Genomic DNA, 15,672 nt, shown 5'->3' with positions numbered 1-15,672 from the left:
ATGAGTTATATGATATCATTTATTGATGATTATTCGAAATATTTGTGGGTATATTTCATGAAAGAGAAAGCCGATGCGTTTGAACATTTCAAAGAATTCAAGTTAGAAGCCGAACGGGATCTAAAAAGGAGCATCAAGTGCCTTCGTTTCGATAACGGAGGCGAGTATACATCTCGTGAATTTTCTTTGTTTCTAAAAGAAAATAGAATTAAACGCCAACTAACGTGTTCTAATACTCCCGAGCAAAACGGGGTTTCGGAGAGAAAGAACCGGACCCTAACCGACATGATCATAAGCATGATGCACAACAAGAATATACCGGGAAGATTTTGGGGGGAGGCAATGAGTACCTCTGCGTTTATGAGTAACCGATTGCCACAACAAGGAATGAGCTATGAGTCACCATACAGGAAGATGTTCAAAATCCAACCGTATAGTTATTTTCGAGTCTTTGGATGCGTGTGTTACGTGTTCATCCCGGGGCATCTCAGACACAAGTTGGAGAAAAAGGCAACGAGATGTATTTTTGTTGGTTACGATAATTAAAAGAAAGGGTGGCGATGTTGTGAGCCGAGTACCGGGAGAATTTACGTGTCTCGTGATGTAATATTTGATGAAAATTCATCATGGTGGTCTTGAAGTAAAGAAGTGTTACCCGACACTCAAGACATAAGACAAGAAGTTGACAAGTATGTTTCTGTGGAGTTTAACAATGAAGAGGAGGTTGAAACCATTTAACAACCTGTTGAGAATCAAACAGAAGGTATAAGGTCACAAAGCAACACACGGATTAGTCTGTGGCGCACTGGGACATCACGGTTAGTCCGGGTCTCAGTCCGAAAATCCGAAAGTTTCAACAACTGTCAAGGGAAGCGCATCAGCTGTCCGGAGGTCCGAACGAGTTAGTAAACCGAACCCGAAGTATGAAAATGTCGCCTTACTTGTTAGTCAAGAAACCGAACCTGAGATGGTAGAAAAAGCTGTACGAGATCCTAAGTGGATGGAAGAAAGGAAGCAAGAGTTGGATGCTTTAGCCAGTAACGAGACCTGGCATCTTGTTCCGAAGCCGGGTGATGTGAAACCGATTTCGTGTAAGTGGGTTTTTAAAGTTAAAAAATGAGCCGACGGGTCGATAGAAAGATATAAGACTCGATTAGTCGCTCGGGGTTTTTCACAGGAGTACAGGATCGATTATGAAGATACATTTAGTCCCGTAGCTAAACTCGTTTCGGTTCGAGTAATTTTAGCTATTGTCGCATGCAAAGGTTGGGATTTATGGCAAATGAATGTTAGTAATGAGTTTTTGTATGGCGATTTGGATCGTATAATATACATGGATCAGCCGGGAGGTTTTGTAAGTCAAAATTTTCCTAATTATGTTTGTCAGTTGAAGAAAGCAATTTACGACTTAAAACAGTCACCGCGGGCCTGGTTCGGTAAAATCGGTGAGTTTTTAGAACTCAATGGATTTGTTCCTACAATAGCCGATACCAGTGTGTTCGTCCGAGCCGAAGGTGATAAAACTGCCGTTGTCCTCGTTTATGTTGACGACTTAATTATAACCGGTGATTTAATCTACGTGGTGGAGCAGTTAAAACGAATATGTGAACTCGTTTTTTCATGAAAGACTTGGGAACATTTAAGCACTTTTTGGGCCTTGAGCTCGAGTACGAGAATGATGGGTTTATACTTCATCAAAATCGGTATGTCGTTAATCTTTTGGTGAAATTCGGTATGGAAAGTTGCAAACTGATACGGGTACCCATGGAACCAAACGGGTCTCTACGAGCCGAAGAAGGAAAAGATTTGGAAGAAGTAACCATGTATAGGCAAATAATTGGAAGTCTTATTTATTTGACCTTGACTCGACCCGACATTGCGTATGTCGTTGGTGTGCTTAGTAGATTTGTTCAAGCTCCAAGAAAACCGCACCTTGAAGCTGCTCGGTTAGTGTTGCGGTATGTGAAGTCGACTCCAAGTTATGGTGTTAAGTTTAAGAGGGAGTCGAGTATGGAATTAATCAGGTTTTGCGATGCCGATTATGCTAATGATCCGGACACGAGACGGTGTACAACCGGGTATGTTTTCTTGATTGGTTCAAGTGTTGTTACATGGTGCAGCAAAAGGCAGCCTACCGTGTCACTTTCGACTACCGAGGCGGAGTATCGGGCCGCGACTATGGCTGCGCAAGAGTGCGTGTGGATGGTTCATTTTCTAAACGAGTGAAATCAAGGTAAGAACGAGAAGGTAACCTTGTATGGAGATAACGTGTCTTCAATATTGTTGGCTAAGAATCCCACGTTTCATGCACGTACGAAACATATTGAAGTTCATTATCACTTTATTCATGAGAAAGTGCTAAATGGAGAAATTGATTTTAAATACGTTAACACGTTGGAGCAAGTTGCTGATATGTTCACAAAAGAGTTTGCCAAAAGAGAAGCTAGTGAAGTTTTGTACTCGCTTGGGAATGAAGGAAGCAAATATCGAGAGGGAGTGTTAAACGAGACGATATTTAAGGGCGGTTCGGTAATCTCATGGGGTGGCTTGGAGGAGATTTAAATAATATTTCGTTTATTAGCTATTAATAAGTTTGTCTTATTTTTATTAAGTTAGTCTTATCCTAAAACCTATTTGAGTTAGATTCAAATTATGTATTTGAATACGAGTATGACTCGAATTAAGGGTGTTATATAAACCCTTGGTTCACATAGGTTTATTAAGTTTTTCGTGTGTTCGTTTTCTTAATAATAATATTGAGTTGTTTTTTGTTTGTCAAAAAGTCTTCATCGTCCACTGTGTGTGCAAGTTGAAAAAGTGCAGCCCACCCAAAGTTTGTTGTTCCTTGTTTCTTTGCTGTATGTACAGCAACAATAAGAAGAAGCAATACTTTGTTTTATGTGCTGCAAATTAGTCAAGATTAGTTCTTGATTACCTCAGATTGTTTTCAGCTCTACTTAGATTCAACAACGCCTACCTTCACCACCTAGTTTTTCTTTTTAAATGTTGACTTAGTGATAACGAAAACAAGTCATATTTTATTCCATATATATCGAGATACGTACATGTTAAACAAATACTTTTATTGTTTTGGTTACATATAAAAAGTTCACTTGTTATAATAAATACGTTTGATTTAGAGAAATTTTCTAAGGGTGTACATAATTTCTTGGAAAAGACGATGTGAGTATAATGAAGTGAGGAGTCTTTGACGTCTTGGGTACGGGTCTAGAGAGTTGTTATCGTCGGGCCCATCGTGCATCCTTTCCACATGAAGATACAAATTTCATAGACAAATTGGCGTATTAAACATTTAAACATTTTAAAATATTAATTTATGTCCCCCTCGCATATATGGACAATCAAAATTATGGTCAATATTAATGGCAAACTACTGTAACGCATTACTACCTGTATGGCGGGATGTGTTATTCATACATCTTTTATAGGGTGTATATAGAAGATAAAACGAGTGTTAAAATGGTATATGAATATTAAAAAAAGGTGTGTGAATAACCATTGCCTATATGGCCTATTGGCTCTCTCTATAATTTGATAATTAATGCAATTGTATTTTATAAGGATATTCTAACAGTTTCTCTATCTTTATGATTACATTAAAAAACACTACATTATTTCTCTTATATACAATTAAATAATATTTTTTTATCTCTTTATCATAATCTTTTTTCTCTTATTCACTCACAACTACTTTCAAATATATTAAAAAAATAAATAGAGCATGAACAGTGTTCCTCCAAATTTACTCAAAATTTAACTATCTCTTTAAAATTTCTCTCTTCTCCACTCACAACCATTCATAACTCTCTAATTTTTCTAAAAAAAACTCTCTCACAAAAATTCTAAATGAGCTAGTGAGAATGCTCTAAGGGTGACACTTCAAAACAATAAGGATATGTGTAATAATGGCACTACAAAATAAGGCGATTCGCGTCATGTGATGTCCAATCAGTTAATGATAAGTTTTTTGTTTTATAGGTTTAATTGCTTTGTAGCCCTCTTTTGCCATTTCATCTTTTTTATTATATTCTTTTTATAATTAAATTAAACATATAAAAACCCATTGAGTTAAATAAATAAATAATAAAAATACATTTAAATTTAAAAAGAAATACAAAAAAATACATAACAAAAAAAACAACATAAAACAAATATTCATAATATTCGTTCAATTTTTGAACTCGTTGTTCTTCCAATAATGCAGCCTCTTCGATTAACCCGGCCGTGACGCAAAAGTCGTCGTTTAAATTAACCGCGTCATGTTCGTCAACAATGTTGAAGTTACGAGCATCGGAGGGTGTTGTTGGTGTGCTCGGATTTGTCGAAGACAATGTCCTCAACTTTTTTGTAGCCCGGGATGATACGCTGGATCGTCGAGTGACTGGAACGGTGGATGCCTATTTCCATTTCGAGCAAAGCTTGAGTTTTCCCAAGAACTTAAATGCTTAAACGGTTTCTCGATCTGCCATTTGCCTTTGCGTTCGAAAGTCGCTTAACGCTCGAGATTGGATTTCGTTGTTGTTTTACCGGCTACGCCAACCGTGATCACTCAACGGTTGTATGGCAAATTTCTGGCATTATGAATTTACGACCTTCCAATGGGCTTGAACCTCTTTTTTACCCCGATATTCCTCTGGTTTACCCTTTAGCACTAGCCAAGCTTCAAATATTTTCTTCCAAAATATTCCGGAGGCTTAAAAGTTAGCTACAAATTAAAATTATTTTCAAAACTAAAATAAATTTTTAATAAACACTAAATAAAGTTATATAAATACTTAATATTAAAAAACTTACCAACGCCGGGATCCTCCGAAATGGCGATCCAAGCTTTTTTGAGAGCTAGTTCCTCATCCTCCGTCCATTGCTTTTATGGATCACGCGACGCCATCGGCTCCCCTGATTGCTTCTTTTTGTGTTTACAGGTCGTCTTTAGGCTTTAACGGAGGCTCGTGTCGTTTAAGTCTCCGGCACCGTCACCGGCTCCGGTTGGCTATACCCTAACACCGGCATGGGGTTTTGGGGGCTGCGGAAGGTGGCGTACATGTTTAAGTTCGGGCCAGGAATAAGATACAGATTGCTTAGCTTCGGTTGTTTTCTGGTGTTCGGGAACCATTGAATGTTGACGCTCGGTTGATTCAATTGGTTTTGCGGACCATGGTATTGACCGAAAGTAGCGCATGGTTGGTTCGGGCTGTTTCCAGAATTCATTTTTGTATGTTTATTTAAGAAAATGAGTATTTTTGTTTGAAACGAAGACAAGAGGTATATTTGACATTCGTCAATTTCGGGTCTCGATTCGTATCCGTTTTGCAAACTTTATTTATGTAAACCGACCCGTTTTGTAAATCGAAACTTTGGGAATAATCAAAATGATGGATTTTATGTTACAATATTGTTTTACACTTGTTGGGTCTTGAAAACATTCATTTCGGTCTTTAAAACGCTTAAAAATCACTTAAAAACGAACTTCGGGGACTGAAACTGCCATTTTTGAAAAGTTGGAAAATCAGGAAATATACCCCGTCGCGCCGCGCGATGGGGGACACCCTATCCGGTCGCGTAGCGCAAAGGCCACTGCAAACCTACACATGTTTTTGTTATTTTGTGTTCGTTTTTGACCCCTTTCTCATGCAAACTCTTGATATAAACACCCATCTTTGACCCAACTCCTTCCCCTATATATGCACCACTATTCTTTTCCATAATTCCCTGCTACATCTCTCATTTCTCTCTCAAAACATTAGTTGTTCTTAAATGTTTGACTTCTAAAAGTCTAACTGAGTTTAATCTTTAATTCTAACTTGTTCATCTAACATTACTAACACTTGAATATGGTAGTACAACATATATATAATGCACACCCCTTGTTTCCTTTGGTAGTTGCTTCTCCGGTTCCGATCGGTTAAGTTTCGACCTCGTAAGGCAAGGCCTCATGGAGGACTTCGTGTTCTTGATATATACACTCACTTATATAACTTGTTTGCACATACTAACCATGACTAACATATGCTCATTTTAGTTTGTTTACCTTATTTACAAGTTCCATGGTTATGGGTTCTAAGAGAGTATGCTTCGGTTCGACCGCAAATTGCTCTAAACCGGAAACCGAACTTTTGCTTACTAGTTTTGTTAAAATAGTTGTTTAAACATGTTTAATGTTGGATTTGAGTTTCAAAAATCATTTTTACAAGTTCTTTGATATTAAGCATGTGGATTCCATCTATGAACTCGTTGGGAGATGGAAACCGAACCAAACCAAAACTTTTGCTTAAAAGACTTGTTGTTAACTTTTTAGTTGTAAAACTTAAATATTTCTCATTTATAAATTATTATACAATATCTATGATATTTGGGCATGTGGAGACCATCAAGGAACATATTGTGAAATGAAAACCTAACCGATCCGATTTTTACTCGCTTAAGACACACAAGTGTGTTTTTAGCTATCAAGACTTGTATATTTCTTTAAAAATAGTTTACAAACTGATTTTTATTATTTTCTTAAGTACTTGGAGATGTTGCATCCAACTTGATCTCATTACAAAGTTTGGACCGACAAAACCGAACACCCGCTTAACGTACGTTGTTAGTTCTAAACAATAGATCTACATACTTCGTTAAGTCTTGTAAAGTTTTGTGAGTTATTCATAACAATTAATATTTTGGAAAGTTGACTTTGGGTTTGACCATTCGTCAAGACCCGAACCAACAACCTGAACACTCGTTAAAGACCCGTTTTAGTATCTTTAGCCCAATGGAACTTGCATTTTAGCATTTTTCCCACCTTATTACTTAACATTGGTTAAGTAAATATTAAGGTTAGATACTTTAACCCGGTTTCGAGCAAACTTACATTTTTAAATGGGTATTATTATAAATTTTTAAATAGTTACATTTTATACCTTGAAGTTTAATTGTTTACTTTTTGCAAAAATTATTTTATTTAAAGATCTTCAAGACAACCTTTCTAAACCAAGACTTTCTTTTATTTAGGCTTCATACGTTAAACTCGTCGTTCCGGTAAATCTCCAAATAATCAATTTTTCAAGTTTATTACTTGAACGTGAGTAACTTCATACCCTGTTTTCTAACTTTTGTTTTGGGGGTGACATTTCATCTATTCTAAACTAAATGTTTTATAATTGGGTCTTAAACCACAAACGTTGTTGTATACTTTACTTGAATAATTGCTCGATTTGGTGTTCTATGCTTATTTGCCTATGTGTTTATCGCTTTCGGATGGTGGAACTATAAATCCTAGACCATTTGGCAACCCCTCATGGCAAGGTGTCGTTAACGTAATGCAATTAACGATAACTATAAATCCTAAACTATTTGGCAACCCCTTATAGTTGGGTGTCGCTAACTTGTTAGCGATAACTATTTTATCCAAGTTTATAGCTATTATTTATTGTTTTGTATACTAATTTTGTGGCTTTTCATACTATATATCTATTGTTCAAACTTATGATTTGCTCACCAACCTTTGTGTTGACAAACTTTATTTTATGAAATGTTACAGGTTTGCATCTAGGTTGATTTGATGATTGTGGAGGAAACGAAAGTCAAGACCTTTAAGCTATTAACAAAAATGAACAATATTTGATTTGCTATATTTTGTTATATCTTGTTGTTTACTATCTCTTGAATATTGTTATGTGACATTTTCGATGTTGTGAGATGAAATGAGTTTGTTAAATATTGTCGCTTTAAATTAGTGTCATGCGCTTATGGGCAATTGTTACACCTCGGCATGTTCCGCCGCCTTTGGTCGGGGTGTGACAGATAGGTATCAGAGCCATGACAATTAGGATAGGTGGTTAGACGTAACGACCTAGAATTGTTATGCTTAGGGTCCTATACGTGTGTTTATACGTGTTTACTCTATAATTGATTGTTCATATCGCATGTTTATTTATAAACTTGTTTATAATTCACCAATATCCTAAATGTTCACATGCACACACTTTCATAGTATTTCCAAGGTATCCTTACCTTAAAACGCAAAAGTAGATTTTTATTGTGTTTTATGGATTACAAGATTAACTTGGATCCCGTTGTTTCAAATCCCTTTAAGGTTGCGTATATATCGGGTTTGTAGCCATCATAGAAAACGAGACATTATAAAATGACCATTTGACAAAAAGATTCCAAGGAACGAAGGTGATTTACTTACCTGGGATGGTTGAGTTATGGTACTCGTTTTCTAGGCCACAAATCATGTTATATATGTCAATTCTTTAAGTAGTTGAATGCAAGCGTTTCGGTCGCCATCCTAATTTTTGGTGCTAAAACAATAGAACGACGGTGATACGTGGACTAGTGTTTTGACATGACGTTGTATCTCGATTTATTGTGTTATTATTGTTATTTGAGTATAAAACATGAAAAAGTCGCGGTGGTACGTGCACATGTTTAGACTCCAACGTGGTGTTTTATAAAACTTTTTTTTAGTGTTGGAATATCGAGTCATGGTGATTCATGCACGATTTTTCCGACTCTATAAATCTCAAAATCTCAAATTTTCAAGCTTTAACCATCTCAAAATCTTTTACGTTTTGTTTACGGTTTTGCTTTTTTTTTTTATATACAAAGTTTTATATATTTTATCTAACACTAACATGATCTCCTTACTAACTCTAGGATTCACAATCAATAAATCAAACTTCATCCTATTTTATTTTTTTATTACACCTTCATATTCATTTCTTTTACCCAAAACTTATCCCATTTTTTTTATAAATTTTAGCATGCCTACACTAAGACCGCGCAAGAACTCCAACCGACTTATGGCTACTTTCATCGTCAAGCAAATGGCCGCTGTGATTCCCGAACTTGTAACCCAAATCCAAGCTGCCCAACCCGCACCCATTGTTGCACCTGTTGAACCCAAACCCGCCTCTTACCTACTCAAGCAATTTACTAGTGCCAACCCAACCGAGTTCCGTGGAACCAATTGTGCGACTACCTTGTTGCAATGGTTCGAATCGACCGAGAGTGTGTTCCGACACAGCGAATGCCCCGACGAAAAAAGGACAAATTTCGCGTCAAGCATGTTTAGAGAAACCGCTCTAACATGGCGAAGTAGTGTTATGCACCTCCAATGTTCGGAAACGGCTATGGCTCTTCCATGGTCCGATCTCAAAGCACTTATGATGAAGAAATTTTGTCCCTAATACGAGCTCCAAAAGCTTGCGGTAGAATTTTGGAACCTAAAACAAGAAAGTGGTGATAACGCCGCTTACTCACTCCGCTTCCATGAGTTGAGCATCCTTCTTCTCATTTGGTTACCCCAACCAAACGTGAAATTGATAAATACATTGGGGTTTACCGATGCAAGTTCGTGACTCCGTCATGAGTAGCAAGCCCGCGAACCTTGAGGAAGCCATCACATTAACCGGTGCACTATCGAAATCATGTGAAGGCGGGTACCCTAACCACTAATAAAACGACCGAGAAATCCAAAGCCGAGCCCGCTCCCCAAGCCAAGGTTGAACCCGCACCACAAGCCATCAACTACTTCAACTCATCCCGTCACAACAACAGCAGCAAAAAGAAACCCAAAACCAACTACATAAACTATGTAGTCACCCAACCTCAACCACAACAACAAGCCCAAACTATTCCCCAAAACCGAAAACCTTATGTTGGTAACTCCCCGCTATGTAACACTTGCCAACTTCACCACCCAACAAACTCGTCGTGTCGCCATTGTACAATTTGTAACCGATTTGGTCACTTCCACACCACATGCCGATCCACCCAACGAACCCAGCCTAACCAAACTAACCAACCAAGGACTTTTCCCCAAAATTCCCAAAACCGATATGCACCCTACCCACCAAACCAACCCCAACAACCCCGAGCTTTCTTTAATGGTGGCGATCCAAACCATTTCCGTGACAATTGACCTCGCCTCACTTTTGCTAACCAAACCATGACCGTACCCTACTACCAAACCAAGCTTACCAAGTTCAAACTTACCAACCCCAAGTTCCCCAAATCAATGCACCGCTCATCCAACCCATCCAATCAATCCAAGCACCACTTCCACCTCCACAACAAGCACCTCAAGTCAATCATGGCAACCAAGGGCGAGTTTTCATGATGAACACGAATCAAGCTCAAGTGGCAAACGATGTCGTGAACGGTATGTTTTTGGTGAACCATCATTTGGCTTCTATTTTATTTGATACTGGTGCCGATAGAAGTTTTATTTCTTTGAAATTTGAATCGAAAATTGCTATGCCTCGAACTAAGCTTTCCCGACCATTTTCCGTTGAAGTCGCCAATGGCAATTCTATTACCATCAACTCCGTCGTCCGCGATTGTACCCTTATCCTTGCTAACCATAAATTCTCCATCGATCTCTTCCCTTATCTATGTCATAGTAGGCATGGATTGGTTGTCCTTGCACCGTGCCGAAGTTGTTTGTTTCGATAAATTCATTCGCATTCCGCTCGTCAATGGTAAAATTCTCAAGGTCTTTGGAAATGCTACTTCTCGAAGGCTAAATCTTATGTCGTGCGCCCAATCGCAAAAGTACTTACGCCAAAAGTACGTTCCGTTTTTTGCTCTCTCGGTGACAAAAAACAATAAGGAAAGAAAAATCTAAGATATTTCCATTGTTCGTGATTTCCTCGATGTCTTTCCCGACGATGTTACTGGTCTTCCTCCCGTTCGTCAAATTGAATTTTGTATCGATCTTGTGCCCGGAGCGATGCCCGTGGCCAAGGCTCCTTACCGTTTAGCCCCGTCGGAAATGCAAGAACTATCAAACCAACTCGAAGAACTTTCCGATAAAGGTTTCATTCGTCCTAGCTCTTCTCCTTGGGGCGCTCCCGTCTTATTCGTGAAAAAGAAGGATGGTTCGTTTCGTATGTGCATCGATTACCGAGAACTTAACAAGCTTACTATAAAAAATTGATATCCCTTGCCACGTATCGACGACCTATTCGACCAACTTCAAGGCGCAACTTGTTTCTCTAAAATTGATCTTCGATCGGGTTATCATCAATTGTGTGTTCGCGAAGAAGACATTCCTTAAAACCACTTTTCGTACTCGATATGGACATTTCGAATTTTTGGTTATGCCCTTCGGGTTAACAAATGCACCCGCGGTATTTATTGACCTCATGAACCGCGTTTGCAAACCATTCCTTGATAAATTCATTATTGTCTTTATTGATGACATCCTTATCTTTTCTAAAACCAAAACCGAACATGAACATCATTGCGTTCCATTCTCGAGCTCCTTAGAAACGAACAACTCTATTCCAAATCCTCCAAATGTGAATTTTGGCTCGAGGAAGTTCAATTTTTGGGACATATCGTAAACGACAAAGGTATTCATGTTGATCTCGCTAAAATTGAGGCTGTTAAGGATTGGAAAACTCCAACGACTCCCACAGAAATCCGATCCTTCATTTGGTTTGGCCGGATATTATCGGCGTTTTATTCGAAATTTTTCTAAGATCTCTTTGCCTCTTACCTCACTCACCCATAAGGGAAAACCCTTCGAATGGGGTTCAAAGCAAGAAGAAGTTTTTTGCACCCTCAATGACATGCTTTGCAATGCTCCTATTCTAACCTTTCTCAATGGAAATGACGATTTCGTTGTATTTTGCGATGCCTCTCATAAAGGTCTTGGTTGTGTTCTCATGCAACGAGGTCAAGTCATCGCATAAGCATCAAGACAAGTTGCATTTGATTCGTTTTTAACCAAATAATAATAACCCCTTATCAATTTTAATCAACCTTGAAATATTAAACCAAATTTGAAATTAGGGTTTATATGTGAATTTGGGAAAGTCATGTGGTTTACTTTTATTAAACTAGTTACAGGATATAACCAAGTTAGGACGCTGGCCTGATGGCTAGCACATGCTACTTTAAACCTGTAAGCCGGCCTGGGGCGCGGGTTTAAATCCCCCAGGCCTGGTCTTTAAATTTGTATATTTTTAAAATGCTTTTAAATCAATTTTTTATATTAATACTTGTATATAACATTAAATATGTATTGCTTTTTTGAGAAACCGAACCTCGGCTTGTTGTTTTCTTGTCTTTGGACTTTTATTAACCTATATATATATATATATATATATATATATATATAGAGAGAGAGAGAGAGAGAGAAAATGGTTCAAATAAGAATAAGGAGTTTCCTAAAAGTGGTAAGAACCAACAGAATTTTGGCATTTGACATTACAAATGATGGTAAAAGAACAATTCTAAAAAACTATGTCGATTATAATATTGAAAGAGTAATTATAGGAAACTATGTCGGTTATTGGTAATTTTAAATCTCAACCATAGATTGACATGATCCAATGGTTATGATATATTTCTAGTCTTCCTAGAAAACTACTTGTTTTTAGGATAACCCTCCCATATATATATATATATATATTCATATATTCATACATACATACAATATATATGTCTTACATATAATAAATATGATAACAATATTTTTTTACCATTCTCTTAATGAGCCAAACTATCATAATAATGTTTCTTTTAAAACCTTTCCGTTAACGTATATGTATTACATGATATCTATTTATCAACAAGTCAATATTTATTTTATTAATGAAAAGTAATTAATAAAAGTAAATAATAATATAATAAAACCACAATAGTTATGAAAATTAAGCTAATAAGAATTCGATATCAAGCTTACTTAAAACCCGATCGAATCCCAACTTCGTCATAGTGGTGTTATTATTTCAGCTATAATTAATAATATCGTTAACATCTAGGAACGCCTGTCGACGTATCCCGAGGAGCTCGACCGCATTTAACTCAATTTCTATGGTCGTCTCGTCTTCGCGTGTCCTACTCTATAAGGTGAGTAACTCACATTCTCCTTTTTTATCGTTTCGTATTTGGGGGGCGTTATGAGTTCACAAGATAAACATGTTAAAATTTTCACTACAATTCCACTATTTGCGTAGATATGCAATTGCTCAGTTAGTTTATACGTGTGAATATGACTATGTGTTTATTTTTGAGTTATGGTTGTTGGCAACTCATTATCGTTTTCATCCCCATCCTCATTAGTATGATCGTAAGCCGCCGGAGTAACTCGACCCCTGTGAGACGAGGGAAATGACCCCTTTTTAATATTATTTTTATGCTAGCTGTAGTAGTTCATGTTAATCGCAAGGAATGGCCTTTTATTATGTATATACAAAAACAGTGATTATCTGCTCAACTTTATGTTGACAAGTATATATACTTTCAAGCATGACGTAGGTTGGGTTGTAATTACTTTAGTGTCATTTGAGCTATGATACAATATTGTCCCGCCCCGATGTTCTGTCGTAGGTCGGGGTGCGACACAAAACTTGTTTATTAAATCAGTTAACTTAAACATAACATGTTTAACACCCGTAGTTCTTCAACCTTGATTTTTGGTGCTATGATCAAACTCACCTTCGGCTTGATTTTATCACACATCCCTCGATCATCGGCAGTATTGTTTCAGCTCCATTACTAACTCGAACATTCTCGTGACCGGCCCCAACTTGCACCGTCACAATCTTGGATTTAATCTTCATTTAAACAAGTAAACACTAGTCTTCATTTCAAGTTTAACTTTCAACATATACAATAAAAAAATCAGTTATAAAAAGAACATTCCTTTGATTGTAGTAATTTGTGGTTTGAAACTTATATTGTTTTATAAGTCACTGTGTGTTATGCATATTCGAATATGAACATTATACAAGTCAACCTTAAACACAATCCGAACATAACATGATTTAAGTGTATCAAACACAACAACACGCAACACACATGATTATGTGTAGAGGTGCCCAAAATACCGAACCCTGATTAACCCGACCCGACGGCCAGCTAACTAGGTTCGGGTTATATAGGGTCAAAAAGTATTGATCGGGTTAACCCGAATTGTTAATAGAGTGGGGTGTCGAGTTCATTTTTGAAAAAAAAATCGGGTTTGGGTTAACCCAAATAACCCGATTAGTAGTGATAGTTAACTTCAAATACAATATTGATGCAAATGTGAAATAAGCATTAAAAAGTCAATACTGAAAGATTTATAGAGATGTTAATTATTCTACTTGTTCATAAGTCATTGGGTGGGAAGCTCATTTATGTTGTGTTCATTTAACTAAATGAACGAACATGAACACATGTTTCACTTTTTCATCTATGCTGGAGAATGTTCGTTTATGATCGTTCATTTAAGTTTGTTTATATTCGTTCATGTTTGTTTACATATTAATAGAAAGTATTAAATATTATTTTCATTTATAAATTATATCACCCTACTATGTTTTATATTTGTTTGTTTGTGTTCATTTATGTTTGTTTGTGTATGCACATATATGTTTTTATGTTCACTTATCTTTGTTTAATTATGTCAATTAAATTCGTGAATTGTTCGTTTAAACTTTAAATGAATGAATATAAATGAACACAAATATGTTCATTTTTTAAACAAGCGAACATGTAGGGATTAGCAAATTCGGTATTGGTACTGGTACCGGTATCGAAATTGGTACCGATTTGGTGCCGTCGGTACCGAATCGATACCAATGTTTTGAGTTTTCGGGATTGGTATGGTATTGGTATTTCCAGAATTTTACGTTACACACCGGTACCGAACAATCCAATACCGATACCGGTACCAATAATTTTCGATTTTCGAGATCTGTATTTTCGGTACCAGTACGGTACCGTGCTCATCCCTATGAACATGAACACAAATATTTGTTCGATTAAATGATTGTGTTCGTGTCCATTTAAACATAAACGAAAGAACACGCACATACTCTTGTTCATGTTCGTTCGGTTTTTTTACCTGTGAAAGAAGTTGAAAATTGAGTGGAATGAGAAATATTGCATCCCACAAGTTACAAACACAAAAATCAATTTTAAATTACAGTAACTAGTCAGTTAACCCGATTAACCCGAAACCTTAATAACCTGAACCTTAATAGGACTGGATTTCGAGTTAGCTTTCTTATTTTATTAAAAAACTCGACTAACCCGACCCGATTAACCCAAAATCCAATCGGGTTGACCCGATTAACACCCCTAATTATGTGGGTTAGTTGGGGTTCGTTTATTACCGACAAACCCAAAACCATTCAACATACAACCCGTCAACCGGACTCGATTAACACCCGCGCTGTTTTGAAATTTTTATTTTACCTTTTTTTTTTTACAAAAATAACAAAAATTCGGACTATAACTTCTAGAGTAAATGAAAAAAGTTTTTTTGAATTCACGTATATTTAGAGCACAATAGAGTAGTTATATCTGTGTGATTTTTTTTTAAATAAAAATAAAATATCGTTGATATATTTTTGGATTAACTTAGCAGGGAGTAAAATCATTCACTTTGTGATCGTTATTCAATGGAAACTTAAATTCGAATCCTGCTTGTGTCATTTTTAGTGGATATTGATAATGAAGAATTTGAGCTAGGTCTTATGCAAATGTTGTTAATTCAAACCCGCAACCCATCCATGTTTTTGTTGGGTCAATTGTTGTTTGGCCCAAGTGTAAGGCCTAACACAAGAATTAGGTTTTATTATATTTAGTAATGTCTTGGCTAACAAGTTAGGTTAGTCTATATAAACCGAGTTATGGGTAGACATCAGAGATGGTGGAGTTGGT

At 36.7% G+C, this 15,672-nt stretch overlaps 1 pseudogene; it reads left to right on the top strand.

Moving 5' to 3' along the window:
* Positions 1-1,764: 1,764 nt before the first annotated feature.
* Positions 1,765-2,226, top strand: LOC143628446 (secreted RxLR effector protein 161 pseudogene; annotated as a pseudogene).
* Positions 2,227-15,672: the final 13,446 nt, after the last annotated feature.

Source organism: Bidens hawaiensis, unplaced genomic scaffold (assembly GCF_021521415.1).
Source record: "Bidens hawaiensis isolate Kalapana, Puna unplaced genomic scaffold, B.hawaiensis_p1.1 tig00004973_1, whole genome shotgun sequence".
Classification (NCBI taxonomy): domain Eukaryota; kingdom Viridiplantae; phylum Streptophyta; class Magnoliopsida; order Asterales; family Asteraceae; genus Bidens; species Bidens hawaiensis.
Note: the sequence above shows the minus strand (reverse complement) of the source record. Positions and strands in the feature narration are given on the sequence as shown.